This window comes from Lepidochelys kempii, chromosome 8, assembly GCF_965140285.1.
Source record: "Lepidochelys kempii isolate rLepKem1 chromosome 8, rLepKem1.hap1, whole genome shotgun sequence".
NCBI classification, from domain to species: domain Eukaryota; kingdom Metazoa; phylum Chordata; order Testudines; family Cheloniidae; genus Lepidochelys; species Lepidochelys kempii.
The window spans coordinates 28,374,008-28,393,534 of NC_136387.1; the positions used below are offsets into that span (position 1 = coordinate 28,374,008).

Below are 19,527 nucleotides of genomic sequence, written 5' to 3' on the forward strand. Positions count from 1 at the left end.
TTGCTGCTTCTGTAAATTGGCCCAGTTCCACTCACTTCGGTGGAGCTGTGCCAATTTATACCAGCAGAAAATTTTGACTCAGATGGCTTCTCTGGTGACCTATTGTGTCTGAGCTGGACACAAGGTCTGCAGAGGGGCTGTGAGGTAGTCCACATACACGTGGCTGCAACTATGCCTTTTTAAAAGATAGTGAGTATCCCTCTCAGGGCTGTGCAAAGAGGGGAGGGAATGGGCGGGGGGGGGGCTTCAAACATTCTGTAAAGGGCCCTGGGTTTTTTGGCTTTGATTTTTCACTTCTTACTCTTGTAGGTCCCTATGCTCCTCTGTGACGCCTCACTTCACTTGACCTCAGTCGAACTTATCCACATTCCTGGGCGCTAGCTCATTGATTTCACCTGATATAGCTCTGAGTTTCACAGAAAGCTTATGTCCTCTTACCTGATTACACTCCATTTCTGAGATTAGTTAGATCTTTTACCTACAGCCACCATCGTACCAAACCTAGCAATTGATTCATGAAGAGTGTGGTGGGGTGAATTCTTCAAGTAACTGACTGTTTTTCCCCCCTCCCTATGATACCTACAAGCACAAGAGTAGTGCTCAAAACCACAAGCTGCAACAGATCTATAAAAAAGATCCAAGTGTGAGTGGTCTACAAAGCTGCTTAACACTCACATAGTTTGATCGTGCTACTGGTGAACAATCCATGAATGGTTCTGCTACTTCCACTTCTGGGCCTTCCTTAGCTAGTGAGACTGCTCACTTTGGTGGGTGTGTGCTGAAGGCATTGGTTCTGGGACTGAAAGTTGTACTAGCAACCAACAGGCAGCTGTTATGCACATGGGCACTGAAAGTAGTTCAGTTTTTGAAAACCTGGGACAGAATTTTGCCTTTGGTAAGGAAGATCTGGCTGATTGGCTGCGCATGAATTATTAGCTCCTTTTTGATAGAAAATGGTCACATAGTTAATGTACAGCAAAACTTTTTGCATAGCAAATGCAAAGGAAGGCAAGTATTAAAACTGTGGTTCTTGGTCAGAATTCCTAATGGGGAATTATGCACACAGCCTGTATATCTGCCAACAGTGACTCTTGCCTCCTTATTCTGTTTCACTTGTTTGCTTTTCCAGACAAATTCCTCCTGTTCCTTTGTGAACCATAGAAAGGAGGACTTTTTGTGGGTGCATTTATGATGCCATTATTCTTGGATACTAGCTTGTGAGCCTTGTTGGGGCCCAATGCATTAAAGAAGCCCTCTGAAGGCCTCTGAACTTGTACTCCGCCTGCAGGACATCTCATCTATGATTACTTAATTTCTGCTTGATTGATGAACCCTGGAAGGGGCAGATTATCCAGGGCTCAGCTAAGGTCTCTTAAATCCAGACTGATGCACTGAAACCCAGATGCTGCAGAGCAGAGGCCTGGCTGAGTGCTGGAGACTGGCCCAGACCTGAGGGGTACCCTGGCATCGGAACGCTAATGAGTCGCACAGCAGACAAAGATATGCAGACTTGCTATCAGATTCAGATGGACATGTGGCTAGGGTTGCCAGGTTGAAAACGGACCCCTGCAGTTCTGGTCAGCACTACCGACCATTAAAAGTCTGGTCGGCGATGCAGCAGGGGCCAGGGCTAAGGCAGGCTTCCTACGTGCCTCGACTCTGCGCGGCTCCTGGAAGCAGCAACCAGATCCCTGCGGCCCATAGGCACAGGGAGGCTCCATGCAGTGCCCCTGCCCGAGTGTCGGGTCTGCAGCTACCATTGGCCGGGAATCGCAACCAATGGGAGCTGCAGGGGTAGTGCCTGCGGGTATGAGGGCAGTGCGTGGTCCCATGGAACCTCCCTGGCCGCTCAGGCATCTAGGGGCCACAGGGACCCAGTGGCTGCTTCCTGGGAGCCACAATAAGCGCTGCTGGGACTCCGTACCCCCTCCAACTCCCCAACCCCCTGCCCCAGTCCCCTCCTACACCCCAAGCCCCTCATTCCTGGCCCCACTCCAGAGCACACGCACCCAACCCCCTGCCCCAGCCGGTGAAAGTGAGTGAGGGTGGGGTGACGGAGGGAGCGATGGAAGGAGGTGGGATGGAGCGAGCAGTGGGTGTGGCCTCTGGGAAGGGGCAGGGCAGAGCAGGGGTGTTCAGTTTTGTGCTTTTAGAAAGTTGGCATCCCTACACGTGGCAGAGTATTTTTCATCTCTTGGATAATTTGCTGTACTTGGGTGAGAAGTGACTAGCTTTGAGATGTTCATTTGAGAAATTAGACCATTATCGTAATGGTAACTCTTTAGGTTTACTTGAATTGCTTGCAAGGTATGATAGTATGTTGCAAGGTCATGTGGAAGCTATTAATTCTGGTATTGCAATGGTGATGTACTTATTAAACCAAATTCAATATTATTTTATTATAGGATCAAGAAAAGTACAGCAGACTATTTTCAACAAGGTTAAGAAAGCTAACTACTTCTCTGTTATGTGTGATTGCATTCCAGACCTTTCCCAAATGGAACAAATGCCTCAGGTGTTAATGTTCAGATTTTGAAAGATGAAGTGAAGGTCATTCAGAGTTTTGTGGATTTCACTGAAATCCACACCAAAGGAGCCCAGGGTATTATGGAGGCTATTTTAGAGAAACTGAAAAAAAGATGGTTTAAATATGGCTGCTAGCCCTGTTGTCATTGCAGGGGAGAATGCTAATATGGCTGCAGCATACAAACGTGTTCAAAATCAAATTTAGCAAGTAAATCAGTATGCATCTTTCATCGCATGTGGTGCCCACTCACTGAATCTCATTGGAGAAGCTCCTGCCATGGTGGTTCCCCAAGTTGTTGTTGTTGTTGTTTTTTTGGGGTTGTCATTTCGACTTCTAGTAGTTTGCATGTGTTGAAAAAACACATTAGCATTACATCAGACTGGCAAAGCACACAACCAGATGGCCAGCCTGGGTAAAGGTAATTGATCCACTACAAAATCAGGTTGAGGGTGTTTTTTGATTCTGTAGACGAGATCAAGAAAGCACACAAATTTAAATTGGAAACTGAGAGCCTGCAAATGAACACTTCTTCTGTGTTTTGTTCCATTGAGGAGACTGCTGCTTCACAGGCTGAAATGTTAGGCATATCCACGCAGTTCAAAGAACAGTGTTCTTGAAGGAAGAAAATAATGCAGATGAACTTGCAAAGAATGAAATGTCATCAGATTTCCCCTCTTTCTCCCCCACCCCACCAAAAAAAAAGTTTGAGTTCCAGGTTTTCAAGCCCATTAGACACTGTATCAGCACAACTGGACAACAGGATGCATAAGTATGATGGAGTCAGAAAAAGGTTGGCTTTTTTTGGTGGGTGAGAAACTGAGGTCTCAGCAGCGAAGATGTAAAAGACATGGTTGACATTTAGCAACTCGCTACTCTGAAGATTTAAACTTGGAGTTTTGGGAATGAGATTGAGCTCTCTGCCAGTTTTTTTGCAAGCAAACTTTTAAGGGAGACTTGGAAATGAAGGAGCCCATTGATCTCCTTAGCTACATTCACAAGAGATCTTCAGATGCGAGTTTCCCGAACACACAACAGCATTGCAATTTTTTTTTATTTATTTTTTGCTGCCTTCCAGTAACAATGGCTGCTAACAAAAGGAGTTTCAGCAAGCTAAAATTAATCCTGGGGCTGAGAAGAGAGGAGCTGCTAATCTGAGTGCAGAGGGGACTCATAACAGAAAGACAAGGTTTATATACCATCCCCTGGGTGCATGGGGGGCAATGTCTTAACTGATCCTCACTGGCCAATCCATCAGCTCAGTTCATTCATTCCTCTCTTCTTCTTCAGCGGAGTGGGGGATCCTTAAAGGAGCCACTATCCCTTTTTCCTGCTGGTCCAGCCAAAGATCCCTCCACGCTTTTGAGATTGCAGGAGGTTCATTTGCTGTTGATTTCAATGGGACCAGGATTACACTTCTTCTCCTTGTCCGTACTAAATTCTGAAATGAATGGTAATAGTTAAAGCGAAAACAGCTTATTGTAAACAAATTAATTTTTCAAACTGGTCATGTATACAATATATATGAATGAAAAACTGTTTGTTGTCCACATGCCCATAGAGGAAGAGCATAAATGAATACTGTGCTTCAGGGCTGCTGTAAAGACTCTCAATGGAAACTGAAGAATATGTCTGAATTGATTTATGTGAAATTGGAACTCTGTAATGACTGTTGAAAAGGTGGACTCTTGGGTGTTTTGGGTTATATATTTCCTTTATGCATTGTCTGCTGTTCTTTAGATTTATGATGGTGCCATCATGACACATGCTGCTGGGTTATTTTCTTTTGGTTTTTAGTTTTAAAGAATTGTTTCGAAGTCCGCACTATGAAATGACATGTTTGGAAAGTAAGAGCTTGTCTTGGGAACTTTGATTGCTGTTTTTGTTAACTGTGTGTTTCTTATGGTGTCTCTGCTTTAGAATTCTGTTTCTGCATTTTCCCTACTCCCTGGTGGTGCTTACACTGTGTCACTTCATTTACATGGTATTTCTTTTTAACTGCTGTACTTGTGTGTTGCATGGTGTGCAAACAGCTCAGCTGCTTGCTATGTAGTCTTTATGGCTATATGATAACAGTATCGGTGGTTCTTCGAGAGGTGTCCCTATGGGTGCTCCACTCCAGGTGTTGGTGTGTCCCTGCACCTTTGCTCGGAGATTTTTACAGTAGTACTTGTACCGTTTACGCACATGCAGAGCCTGCCTCCCAGTTCTGAGTGTACCTTAACAGTACACGTACACTTCGGTCTCCTCAGTTCCTTCTCTACTGTCCCTGACCTGAGACGGAGCTCAGCAGACTTCTTAGAGACTTTCTCTTCATTTGTTCATATACCTTCCCTGTAAAGTTTGTTACCAGTAGTACTTAAATAACATTTTTCCTGTCTTTTTTTCCTCTCTCAAACTACAAAAAAACAACCTTTTTTGAATCCACAATGCATACATTAGATGTATGCAGGGCTTTGTCCTTCTATTTGGATAGTACCAAGCCCTTTAGGAACTCTTCCAGACTTTTTGTCTCCATTGCAGAGCACTCCAGAGGGACACCTATTTCTATCCAGAGACTTTCAAACTGGATCTCTGAGTGTGTCTGACTGTGCTACCAGATAAAGAAAGTTACACCTCCTGCCAGCATCAGAACTCACTCCACTAGATCTGTGGTTACCTCTGTGGCTTTTCTATGCAAAGTTCCTCTGGCTGACATCTGTAAAGTGGCTACATGGTCTTCTGAACACACATTTGTTAAGCATTATGCCCTTGCTCAAGGCTGTCTCTCTGATACACAATTAGGCAGAGCTGTATTATCTACCACATTCTTACCAAATCCGAAGTCCCTACATCCTTGAGGTACACTACTTTTAAGTCACCTGGAGTGGAGCACCACAGGGACATTATCTCTCTCTCTCTCTCTCTCTCTCTCTCTCTCTCTCTCTCTCTCTCTCTCTCAGAGGAGGTTACTCACCCTGGGCAGTAACTGACGTTCTTCGAGATGAGTGTCCCTGTGGGTGCTCCACTACTCACCCTCCTCCCCTCTTCTTTGGAGTTGGGGTAGCCGCCATTGTAGAGAAGGAACCGAGGAGACCGGTTGTGCACGCGTACTATTAAGGTACACTCAGAGCAGGCGCCGCACGTGCATGACGGGTACGAGTACTGCTGTAAAAATCTCTGAGCGAAGGCGCAGGGACACACCAACACCTGGAGTGGAGCACCCACAAGGACACTCATCTCAAACATCAATTACTGCACAGGGTGAGTAACCTCCTCTTATGTTTCCTGGCCATCCGCACTCTGCCTGCATGTAGGAATTGACAGTGAGTCACTCCCGTATATTCCCACTGAATGCTTCTCCCATGTTAGAACTGGAGAAACTTGCCATTTTACAAATGCTTTTTTTACTGTGCATTACATTTATTCTTAGTAACCTTTCATCATGGCTTCATTTTATTTGCTTGCTTTACAGACAATCTATTATATCTGTATCACTAGATCTTTTTCCAGTGTTAATAACAGCATAACCTTAAAATTGTAAAAGATTTATCGATTGACTCTTAAACAATTTTAATGTTGGAAAAAGTTCTGCAATGGGTAGAAAGCATAATAGAGTTTGGTATTGGAATGAGAAGTATTTGAGATTTTTTTTATTATTATTTTTAACCTGATAGTTGAGCTGAAAGCAAACCTGGTGTTACTGTGTGATATTTCTTTAAATAACATGGCTTCCCTTTCTGTGCAATATACGTTGTGTCCCATTATTGACAGAAGAATCAAAACTAAACTACATATGTCTAATGGCTCTTGTATTCAAAAACATAACCTACATGGTTGGTATAGTAGAATACAAAGTATATGTAGATTTATACTTTGCAAATATAGGGGTTTTTTAAAATTATTTCTTAATTCTGGGTTCCCTGTTACAAGAGGTAATGATATCTTTAGCCCCTAAGCAGAATAGTTCAAAGGATGCAAATCTTAACACTGTTTCTAAGTATTCATGAGGTTGCCATCTAATAGGCAGGTGTTTAGAAGAAAAACACAGAACCCTGAACTCAGGTCTTGATAAGTTGGACAAGGGACACATTCTTTCTGGCATAATCACATTTGTTGCCTTCAAACGCTGAGGTGACATGGACACACTGTGGGTCAGCCCAGGGTGTCTGGAATTCAAGTGCCTTTTGTATTAGGGCATTTATACACATGCAGCAGCGCAGCTGTACCAATGCAGGGGCACCACTGCAGCACATCTGGTAAAAATGCTCTATGCCAATGGGAGGGAGCTCTCCCATCAATATAATAAAACCGCCTCTATGAGCTGCAGAAGCTAGGTTGGTAGGATAAGCTGTCCCGCCTACATAGTGCTGTGCACACAAGTGCTTATGCTGGTGTAATGTACGTTGCTTAGGTGCTGGTTTATTCACACCCCTGAGCAACATAAGTTATGCCAACGTAGGCTGTAGTGTAGATAGAATCTAACGGTTTGAAGACCAGTCTGGAGCTGGCAGCCATATAGGAGAGTTGTCTGATGGATCTGACTCAGTGTTGCAATCCAAGCTGGAAACCACATGAAAAAGGGTCCATGTTGCTCTTCATTATCTCAGATGGTAGAGGAGAGCAAGGAGCTCTTAATGAGTCTGAATAAAAGTTACATACCTTAGTTGATCTTCCTTTACAAGGGGCTAAGTGGTGAGAGTTTGAAAATGTCCTTAACTGCTGGAAGCAATGATGCCTTGTGTCTTTCCTTTTCTTCTAACCAAGCTTAGGTCAGGTATGGTATAGGAACTTGAATGCAATCAAGCAGATATAGATAAACTATCATCATTTGTCCTAGTCATAGTTGATGAATTTTCCAAGCTATGGTGTGGGGAAGCAGGGAAAGTGTTTGCATCTCCTATGCAGTAGATCTCCATATTTAAAGTTCTTTCACATCATTAAGCACAAGGGCTGCTTTGGGCTACTGCCGATTTGGGTACTAATATATAAAGAATACCAGGATGGGGAGTAAAGAAGCTGATGGCCTTAGCCCATAGCTGCCAACTTCTCTGCACTGTAGGAATGTACGTGAAGCAGCTGCATTTCCCCTACACTACCAGGAGGCATTACAAATTCTTGAAGTACATTGCTCCCAGAGTTTTCTCTACAGCAGTATGGTTCTGTACTGCCTCCTACTCAGAGCTGTGCTCGTCTCCTGCTGTAATGTCTGGACAGATTTTTCATGATTAGCATCTGTTTGCTTTCTTCCAGGCTTTGTAACAGAGCGAACCACTGACTTACTGGAGGTGTTTGTTTGCTTGCTTAAGTTTATAATATGATACTCCTTCTAATCATAGTAACCTCCTATGTTTTTACTTTACTTTTTTCCATACACTTTTCATATGGCTGGAAGCAAATCTTATATCTTGGGAAGGAATGTTCGTTCTTTTGGTTAGAATGGGAGTCTGGGCAGCAACACCTTGATTCTATTCCTGGCTCTTACCACTGACTTGCTGTGCGACTCTGGAAAACTTGCTTAGGTTTCTGGGCTACAATTTACACTTCTGTAAAATGGTTATATTAAGTAGTATCCACTGATGTGCAGTTTAATTTGCATAAGTACTCCATTATCCTTGGCTGCAAGATGGAATAAAAATGCAGAGTATTGTTGCTCTCCTGTCTGAGAAACATCTATGTCAATGTCAAATTCATACTACTGAGTGTTTAATCCCTTGATGCCTATGTTGAATTTCATAATCCATACCATCAATGCTATTTGAAGTGATGTAGAATTTAAAAATATAGGGAATACTTCTTTTTAGCAAATCTGATTTAGAAAAAAATTCTATTGAGATATAACATATTCATCATGTGGCTTAGTAATACTACTTTCCCTTGTGTTCCATTTCTTTCTTTTCCCTTTAACTTCTAGTCAAACCATCTTGAACCTTTAGAATGAGGGATCCCAGTAGGAAATTCTGTTGTTTTTTGATAAATTTTATGTGTATAAAGGGCAGAAAACTCGGAGTAATGTGGTTAATGGCTTATATACACTAAAGGCATTTTTTGTGCAGGGTTTTCATTGCTTTCAAAGCCAAGTTGAATGGGCTCAATTTATTTTTGTAAGTGGGTATTTTATTCTTTATTCTATTGAAATCTAAGAATTCCTTTTTAATCAGTCTTTTTATTCCAATATTTTATTCTGATTAAATTTATGGCACTAAATAGTATCTGATAAATCCCTGCCCCAGAGAATATGGTCAAAGCTATTAAAGGCCAACAAAGACAAGACCCAGCATGGCTGTTCTTTTAATTAAGGGTATGGACAACTTGAGGAGGAAAATGAGGAGAGAAGTGGCTCGGAAGGAAGTATTTAAGAGAAAAGGGAGGGGGAAGAGTGTGCACATTGGACTAAACCTAGGGAGGATAATGTAAGTGTAGTAAGCAGTATCAGTTCTGACATCTGGTTAAAATTTTAAGGCCTAGTAACTTCCCTTAGTTCTTTGTATGCTCATTACATTAGGTGAGTTTTGATGTGTATTGTAACTGACAGTCTCTTCAATGAAGACCTGATATTGCATTAGAGCCCCCAGTTGTAATGTGCCTATGAGCCCTTACGATCTGGGGTACAGGAGTAGCTGGTCTTTCATGGATTCTTCATCTGGCCAAAAAAAAAAAGCTTCAACTAAAATATAAGTGAGTGAGTGCTTACAATTGGAATGAAATGTAGACACTTTTATTTTCTCTGGTGCTCTGATGGTAGAGCCTTTGTTAGTCTGCATGAATAAAGGCACACAAATGAGCAAAGAGAAGAGAAAAAAACTAGCAAAACTGAAGGAGGTTGTGTCAGGACAGAACTGAAATGCGGGGAGCCTGGAAGAGAGCAAGCTAAATTTAGTCCAAGAGAGTCAATCAAGTCATGTATATGGATGGGTTTTAGCAGGGGGAATAAGAAGGAAAAGGTTATTTTTGGTAATATTAAAGGGGTGGATGCAGAGATTGATATGTGTATGTGCCATTTTGTCATGTGCATTGTTGCACTCATGCAATAGGTATAAGTGCAAATACACAGTGTATGCAGGAGCATCAGGTGTTTGCAATTTGGCCAGGCTGACTTCAGTGTTTGAAATGTTTAGAAAATTTGGACTACATATAATTTGGAAAATATAAACTAATCTCAAAAACGTGACCTTGGGAGACATGGCAGTTGCACTACCATGAGCCCTTACTATGAGGGAGCCTTCTCCCTGACATCCCTGGCCAAGCAGTAGATACACTCCAATCCCTGAGTCCTCTGAGCATCCCCCTGGAGTGCCGAGCTGCTTATCCACTGGACGCTCTCAAAATTACCAGATGGCTGTTCCAAAGGAACAGTACACTGCAGCTTACTAGTTACACCCTAGACCCCACCTCACACCTAGACACACAACACATGAATATGTTTACAGTGAAAATGTGAATAAGTTGATTTAACAAAGAACAGGGATTCAAATGATAGCAAAAAGAAATATTGGAGAAAAGGATTCCATATAAAATCAGCGTGCGTTCTAGAGCCTAAACTTACTTAATAAGATGCCCTCTTGTCTAATATGGTAGTGCTTTACCCAGAGTTCTTCCCATAGAGCTCCCATAGAGTTCTTCCCTTCTCAACCAGGAGAGTTGAGACCACCTTTTCCAACCCCTTCATGAGATCAAGACCTCTGGCAACTTGTCTCCCAAGATGGAGACTGACTGGGCATCTTTCTGAATCCCTAGATATGTTAGACCAAACCTTTGTTTTTTTCACCTGTAAAACAAACAAGGTGTTTGCCCTACCTGCTAATTTCTTTCCTCCGCAATGTCTTCATTGCACACTGAGTCAAATGCTAAATTGACTTCCGTGGTAGGACACGCAATATACATTGGTTAACCATAGAGAGAAGTGTCTCCCACCTTCTGTTGTGGTGGACTCAGTCTCAAGGCACACTACTTCAGGGTGATCTGACTTTAACTAGAAGGCCTCATGTAAATATATTAGAAATTGTGTTCTTATTCCATATTATCTGTATGTACATTTCACAAAGATTATAATGATCAGTGTGATACAGGCCTTCAGTAGAAACAATGTGACTCTCTCTTTAGGGAGCTAAAATATAAATACCAGACCCCAGGGATACCTGTAACTCTCATGTATCACTGTGCCCTCTGCCATTTGTCATCAAGAGGTCCTTGGGTCACATCTGGTATAGAATGGAGGCAGCAGAGAGGAATTAGGAGGGAATCTAAATTCACTTTTGGAGAGTCTGGACCCAATTATGGTGTAAGAGCAGAGCAGCTCCAAACACTTGAATACACTCTGGATTTACCTTGAGCTGGGTTTAGAATCTGGTCCATGGAGTCTGTGCTGGCAGCAGGGCATACAAGAGGAGGATGATAGGATGCTGGGAAGGGGAAACGTGTCATATGGGAACTGGCTGCATAGTAAAGGAAGCTGAACCCTGGGATGAAGTGTCTGAGAGAACATTGAGGGGGATGAGGGTGAGTTGAAAGCAGAGGGCGAGTGAACAAGTATTGAAGGAACTGAAGTGCTAGTGAAAGTACATTCAGCAAGATAGGATAATAGCCAGGTGAGCAGAGACTTGTAGAAACCAGGGGTGAAATCTTGGCTCCACTGACATGAAGGGTAAAACTCTCACTGATTTAATTGGGGCCAGGATTTCACCCCAGGAGCTGACAGAAAAAGGCGAATGATCAACAATTAAATAACTAATATCCTGTCATTTGTTGCACAGGCGTTTAGATCCATCTGACTCTTATAAATGTTGGTTAATTTGATCAAGGTCTTAGTCAAAAAATTATTTAGAAAATTGTTTCTTGATTCAAAAATATTCTCTGACATGATTATACAAAATTGTTAAAGTATGCTTAACTGTATTGTATTAATCCTGCAATGATTCTTTCCATCTTTATTATCAGCACTGCAGCAGTTGATCGTTCTTTTTATGCAGGAAAAGTACTTGTATTCTTAAGGCAAATTTTAGGAAATGTTTACAATGACCAGCTTGCGTTTGAGCTTTAAATCCTTTTCACGGATTTATTCAGCTACACAAATTAAGACATTCTATTAAATGAATGTTTAGCTTTTTTTTGTATTATGTGAATTTTCCTCCTTTTTTTATCATGCTACATAAAATGATCAAACTGTATAGATAACACTAGTGAGAGCGGAGAACTGTGAGTTAGAACTTCTGGGTATGTCTCGGACTCATTGTGTGACCTTGAGCAAGACACTTACCCCTCTGTGCTTTAGTTACCTCATCTGTAAAATGAGGATAATATATACCTACTTCACAGGGCTTTTTGTAAGGCTTAATTAATATTTTGTAAATCATTTGAGTTCCTCATATGAAAAATACTATGTAAGTGCAAACTTCTATAACTGTTAGTTGTGTTATCCTGTTCCCCCCACCCCCGAGCAAACAAGGAAACTATTCTGAGGGGAAACGTGTGGTGTTTTGTTTTTTGTTTTTTGGTTTTTTTTTTAAAAAAACATGGACCTCAGAAGTTTTAGGAATACAAAGACCTGTCCCACGTGTCATTTTCACTTTCTATTACCCACGTCTTTTTCCATCCCTTTCATACTCTTTATCCTTCTGTTCCCCAGAAACAAACCTAGGTGTGATGGGGAAACAAGTCTAGGCATGACTACAGCCTGTTTGTTTGTTTTTCACTTGGTAACATAGTGTAGGTTTGTCAGCCATTTTTCAAGTTAGTAAAGGGGTTAAAATCAGCCACCTTGTTTGATATAAAGGCTATCAACTTTATTTCAATTCATTTAATAATTATGAAGACTTCCTTTTAATCAGCTTAGTCTTTCCCAGTGAGGGGAAAAAATCCTCTTCTGGTATGAGAGTCGTCATGGTGAAAACTAGATGTTGTAACTACTAGACTGTGATGATCAAAATGTTTAAATGTGTAAAATGCAGGAACCAATTAAAGCTGCTTGAAATAAGGCTTTTTGAGAACAAAAATTCATTAGATATCCTTAGTGCTCTTTGGATGAGCTAGAGTGGTGAACACTCCAAATTTGTTTTCAGTAATGAAAAAGGCCAGATGGCTTCTGTTATGTTGCCCTCTTAGTAACTGACCAAAGGGTTGTGTGAATCATCACTACTTCTCACTACCAATCGTAAAATGAGCACATTGTTTGTTTTCCAATCAAAATGCTTGCTATTCTTACTCTCAATTGGTAGGATCTTCCCAGTTTTTCTGGGTATGAACCTCTCTGATCCCAAAGCCTAATCTGTTCAGGCACAGGGATCTGCCATACAAAGCAGTCTTCATCACTGGGGCCTGAGTGGTTATCACTGTCTACTCCTCTGCTCAAATTAAAACCCTAAAATGGTTTGGGCCTGTGTTAGAATGGTAGGACTGATTCTGATCTCATTTACACTATGATACAAATCAGGAGTCATCCCATAGAATTCAGTAAAGTGACACCAAAGAAAAAGTGGTATAAGCACTCTGGTGTGAAACCAAGAAAGCTGAGATCACACAGGGCTTGTCTACACTAGCAATTTACAGCACTGCAACTTTCTCGCTCACAGGCAGGGCTGGCCTTACCATGAGGCGAACCGAGGCGGCTGCCTCAGGTGCCAGACTGGAGGTGGGGGGGCACCACTAGGACCCAGAGTGTAGAAAATTGTGTCTGCTGCTGGTGCATATGTATTCTCTCTGCTCTAATGTACAGAGACGGTGGAGTGCTGTGAGGAAGGAGAGTACAAGAGACATGGCAGGCAGGAGAAAAGGTGAGAGGGAATAACAGAAAGCTGCAGGGAGAGAGAGGAGGAGGAGCCTCTTATGTACCTCTCTAACACCCCCAGGAGCCTGGATTGATTAACACCAGCTTCTCAGGGAGCTTCCCGTTTCCTGCTGCTTCCCTGAACCCACTTGAGGAGATCAGGCAGTCAACTGAAGTAGTAGGAGCCAGTTAGGCCCTTGAGATGCTGATATCTTCCCTCACTCAGGCCCTGCTTATTTGTCCACGTCAATTGAGGGTTGAGAGCCACTATAGCTTGCACAGAACAGCAGTCATGAGTGAAAGAAGAAGAAAACATTCCTCTGGGGCAGCATTAAGAAAAAGTAAGAAAGCAAAGGAAGCTTTCTATCTAAGCAGGAAGAAGCCCTCCTGAGATACATAGACACAAATGTTCATGGTGAGCCTTCCGGCCCCGGTGAGGATGAGAGTGGTGAGGAAATGCCTGATCTTCCAGTTAGTCAGAGTGCAGGTGACCTGGCAGCTACTGCAGCATCCATATCTCCATCTCAAATGGATGTAACCATGCACATTCCTGAAGTGTAGATCGGAGAAGAGTGTGGTGGAGGTGCAAGAAACAGCTGCTGCTGAGTTTAGTTCCTTAAGTCTAGATGATCCAGGACTGTGGACCTAGTTGAGCTGTAGCTTGAGGGACTTCCTTGTACTGCATGGGCCACAGCAAGTGACAAAACTTCATGTTCCCCAAAGACAATGAAAACAGAAGTTTCCATCCAACACATTACTGGCATGAAATTCCCAATGGTGACAATGTAGCGAGGCCATGGCTTATGTACTCAAAACCCCAGAATGCTGCATACTGTTTTTGTTGCAAACTCTTCCAGTCTAATGTTCCGGCCAGATTGGGTTCTTGTGACAAAGTTCCTCCTCTGCCTCGGTGGGTCCTGTGCTTTTTGCTGGATTTGCTTGCCTCAGAGGGTTCACGGCAGCCCTCAGCTTGGCCGCTTCTGCTAGAGCAGGGGTGGGCAAACTATGGCCCACGGACCGGATCCAGCCCCTCAGGGCTTTGGATCCAGCCTGTGGGATTGCCTCCCTTGGTGCCACAGGCCTTGCGCCGCTCTCAGAAGTGGCCAGCACCACGTCCCTAGGGCCCCAGAGGAGAGGGGGGGAGGGTGTGTCCATTTCCCTTGCCTCCCAGGCACTGCCCCACGCAGCTACCATTGGCTGGGAACCAGGAACCACGGCCAATGGGAGCAGCCTGCCCTGGCCCCGGTGCGTGCTGCTGCCACCACGGAGATGCTTTAGGTAAGCAGCACCGGCCCAGAGCCCAAACCCCTCCTGCACCCCACCCACCAACTCCCTATCCTAAGCCCCCTTCCTGCACCTTGCACCCCGCCTGCACCCCTCCTCTGCCCCAATCCCTTGCCCTGAGCCCGTTCCTGCACACCACACCCCCCCCACACACACGCTGCATTCCCTCCTGCACCTCAACCCCCTGCTCCAGCCCTGTATACAATTTCCCCACCCAGATGTGGCCCTTGGCCCAAAAAGTTTGCCCACCCTTGTGCTAGAGGCTCAAACCTGTCATTCACTCAGCTAACCTCCTCACTGGCCAGCATGGGGGAAACAGAGAACAATCCCCGCAGTCTCTAGTGTGTTGGGGACAGGCCAGATCCCTTTCCAAATTAGACCTTCCCTTCTGGTATTCCTCACAGAACAGGGCAACTCCTCCTGTGTCCGATCAGGAGATGGGGGGAACCCGGGTCCACCCTCTACACCGGATTCCAGCCCAGGGCCCTGTGGATAGCAGCTGTCTACAATGTCCCCTGTATAAGCTGCATGACAGCTACAGCTCCCTCGGCTACTTCCCCATGGCCTTCCCCCAGCACCTTTTTTATCCTCACTGCAGGATCTTCCTCCTGAAGCCTGATCATGCTTGTATTCTTCAGTCCTCCAGCAGTACACCTTCTCACTCTCTGCTCCTTGCCTTCTCCCCTGCACTAACTGATGGGAGGTCCTTTTTAAACCAGGTGTCCTGATTAGCCTGCCTGCCATAATTGATTCTAATTTCTTTATTGGCTCCAGGTGTCTCAATTAGCTTGCCTGTCTTAATTGGTTCTAGCAGGATCCTGATTGCTCTAGGGCAGCCCCTGCTCTGGTCACTCAGGGAACCGAAAACTATTCGTCCAGTGGCCAGTATATTTGCCTTCTACCAGACTACTGGATACCCCACTGGTCTGGGTCTGTCACAGTTCTACAGGGACAAAGAACCTGAAAAATTCGGCTAGAAATCTGGCATGCCAAGAGAAGGCAGCAAATCACCAGAGAGCATTCCATAGGAGGAAAGAGCTTGAGATGAGACTAAGGTGAAAGGCCACCATAGATGATCAGCATCAAGAGAAGATTGCATCAGAGTCTCTTTACTGACAAAATGTTCTGAAAAGGCTCATTGCCATTGTGAGAATTCTTGCTACCCAAAACGTAGCACTCCGTGGCACTTCAGATCAGCTGTATGTGCCAAACAATGGAAACTTCCTTAAAATTGTGGAGCTGATGGCTGAGTTTGTTGCCGTACTGCAGGAGTATCTAAGAAGAGTCACCACCCAAGAAATGTACACACACTACTACCTTGGAAAAACAATTCAAAATGAGATCATACAGTCACGGGCAACAAAAGTCAAACAAGATTGTGGCAGATCTGAAGTCAGCAAGATATTAGTCTGTTATTCTGGACTGCACACCTGACATCAGCCATACGGAACAAATGACCTTGATGGTGTGTTTTGTAACAACAACAGGACCCAGTGAAAATGTCCCTGCAATGGTGACTGTCAGAGAGCATTTTCTATAATTTAATGACATTGATGATACTATAGGAGCTGGTATGACAAATGTGCTTCTTGGAAGATATGGGAATTGCAATAGCTGACATGAGAGGTCAGGGCTACGAAAATGGTGCCAACGTGAGAGGCAAGAACAGAGGAGTGCAGACACAGATCCGAGAGTTAAACCCTCAAGCTTTTTTTGTCCCATGCACTTCTCATTCATTGAACTTGGTGGTCAGGGATGCAGCATCAGCTTCTAGTGAGACTGCTGAATTTTTTAATGTAATTCATATTTTTCTCTGCATCAACTCATCGATGGCAAATTTTGAAGCAACATCTGGGAACATCCTCTCTGACACTGAAACCACTGAGGGGCACACAATGGGAAAGTTGAGTGGAGGCCATAAAGCCTATCAAACACCAAATTGGGAAGATAGATGATGCCCTAGTTGCCATTATGGAGGATAATGCTATGACAGGAACTGTCACGGGAGAACAGTGGCAGAGGGAAATGGAATCGCCAGAAACATACATAACTTCAAATTTCTGTGTGGCTTAGTGTTGTGGCATGACCTACTGTTTGAAATAAATATTGTAAGCAAGAGACTCCACGGTGTTGACCTTGATATATCTGGAGCAATGGAATAACTGGACAAAGCAAAGTCATACCTACAGTCTTACCGGTCAGATGAGGGATTTCAAAATGTTCTGAAGAGTGCACAGATGTTGGCAGAGGAACTTCACACTGAAGCTCTTTTCCCACCCATTCAAGAATACAAGAGTCACCGAAGATGACATTTTGATGACGAGGCATGGGATAATCCCATAAGAGACCCCAAACAACGATGTGAAGTTGAATTCTTTAACCAGGTGCTAGATTGTGCAATACAGTCAGTTGAAGAACGTTTCATGCAGCTCAAGGAACACAGCAGTATATTTGGGATGTTGTAGGATATTCCAAAACTCCTCACTATACCGGAAGAAGACCTACACCAGCAATGCAGGGCACTAAAGACAATGTTGACACAAGATGACATGTGCAATATTGATGTGAGTGATTTAGGTGATGAACTGAAAGCCCTTTCAAGATACATTTCAGCAGAATCAACTCCAAAGGCTGTTCTGGAATATATTTGCACAAAACAAGTGACCACCCTCTTTCCAAATGCTTTTGTTGCTCTGCGCATACTTCTGACACTTCCTGTAACAGTTGCCAGTGGAGAACGCAGCTTCTCCAAGCTGAAGTTAATGAAAACACATTTACGCTCCATAATGACACAGCAGAGGCTGGTCGGCCTTGCAACCATCTCGATAGAGCATGAGCTGGCCCAGGCTGTGGACCTTCAGGAAGCAGGTCAAATCTTTGCAACCAAGAAAGCCCGGAAAGCACCACTTTGATTATTCAAACAGATAAAAATGCCAGTGTTTACTACGCAGACAAGAAAAGTTACATTTGCTGTTCAGGGGTTTGAAAAGGTTACTTAACATTTTTGAACAAGGCATTTTAAGTTGTTAGCTCTCCTATTATTGGGGTAGGTAGCAGAGCAGTACCATGAGAGCAGAAGAACAGGAAGAAGGCGGAATTGAGACCTTTCCAAGTTTTGGCCCAAGCGAGGGTGCATGGGGGCGTCATTTGAACTCTCTGCCTCAGGTGCCAAAATGTTGTAGGCAGGCCCTGTTCACAGGTGTGAAAAAACACCACCCTGAGTGCAGCAAGTTGCAGCACTGTAAAGCGCCAATTTAGACAGTGCACCAGTGCTGGGAGCTACGCCCCTTGTGGAGGAGGGTTTTTTGGAGCTCAGGGAAAGTGCTCTCCCAGCCCTGCACTGCAACTACACAAGGAGGCATGCTGCCTCAATACCCTATTTGTGTGGTTAAAATTGTGATGCACTGGTAGTGCATTTGATTGTGTTGTAGTGTGTGGGTGGTGAATGAAGATCCTCAATCCTGCAAACATTTAAGTCTTACATTTAAATTTGGAAAATGTGGGTAGACACACTGAAGTCACTGAAACTGCTCCTGTGCTTAAAATTAAGTAAGTGTGAAAATGGCTGCAGGTTTGAGGACTTAATGCTGCCAAGTTTTTAAAAATTCAGATATTCAAAAGTGCACTTAGCCACACAAACCACAGATCGATGATTCAAAATGTTCTACAGTTTTCTTGTTCTTCTGTACTGTTCGTTGAACTTTTGCAGTCTAACCTGATACACTAGCTCTAGTCCAAGTAGCAGCAGTACGTAGCGGGGAAAAAGGATTGGGGAGGAAAAGTTTATTGGTTTTTAGCTGTAATGTATTATAATTATAAACAAGAACAATATGTGTGTGTGGTGGGCGGGGGGACAAGTATGTTTTTATATTTCAGAGCTCACAGATTGCAAAGTACATGTAGGCGTCTTAAAACAGCTGGCTCTCCTGGTTACCTAACTTCCTCCTCCTGAGAGAAAAATATAGAAAACAACAAAACTAGTATAAATGTCAGTGTCTGAATGCTGGGAAGAAATTTATCTGGTTTACCAGCTCCACTGACCAATCACATCTTGTCTGCAATGGTGAGCTTATTACAAACTAAAGCCCTGATCTTGCAAACATGTATGCCCATATATGACCTTACTTACATGAGTAATCAGACTTTAATGGGCCACTGCTCATATGAGTAAAATTGCACACATGTTTAAATTAAAAATGCAGATGGAATGTCCGTGATTAACCAGTTAGCCTGTTCAAGACGTGGGATAATCTGAAAAGTGAACAGCTAAAGCTCATAGTGTTAATTAGACAGCAGTTTGTAAACAAGTTTTCTGTAATTTGGTAACATGAAATGAAGGCATCCACTTCCACAAATGATGGAAAGAAGCCGTGTGAGCCCTCTTTAAGTTCAAAAATGTGGACTGTAACAGTTAATTCCTTTGGAGAACTCAGGAGGTACAACTGAAAGACATTGTTGGGTCTGTATTTTACAGTTGTATCAAGCATAGTACGTCTTGGTAAAGGGTGCATGTATATAACATATATAAATGAATAAAATCAAATAGTGTTTCTCAGCATCCAAGACAAATTTTGTTTTAGGATCAAGCAGCCTAACAATTTCAAATGACTTCCAGAAAGTCTTTTTTCTTATGTGGTGTAAATACAGATTTGCTCAATTGCAATGGTAGATTGAGAAATTCTTCAACACACACTTTTAATTTTTTTAAAGAGATGGAGGGGGGTTAGGAATGGTGGAGGGGGCTGTATAGATAATGAAGAAACTTTTAATTATTTCTTTCTAGACCTTGCTGTACACTCACATGGTCACAAAATATAATGTGTACCATTGTAGTTCATTAATGCTGAATATTAATGCCTCATGTTTGTAATTGTCCTTGCATGCTTCAATCTTAGTTGTGTATTTCATATGACACTCCACATTCCACATCCTGCAGTAAAAGGAAATAATTAGTTGGTTTGAATCTGTTTTTCTTTAT

General features: G+C 43.2%; 1 protein-coding gene across 3 annotated transcripts in view; it reads left to right on the forward strand.

The window, feature by feature from the left end:
• TENM2 (teneurin transmembrane protein 2) overlaps nt 1-19,527 on the forward strand; it is a 1,082,146-nt gene that overhangs the window by 228,367 nt on the left and 834,252 nt on the right. The window lies entirely within an intron of this gene.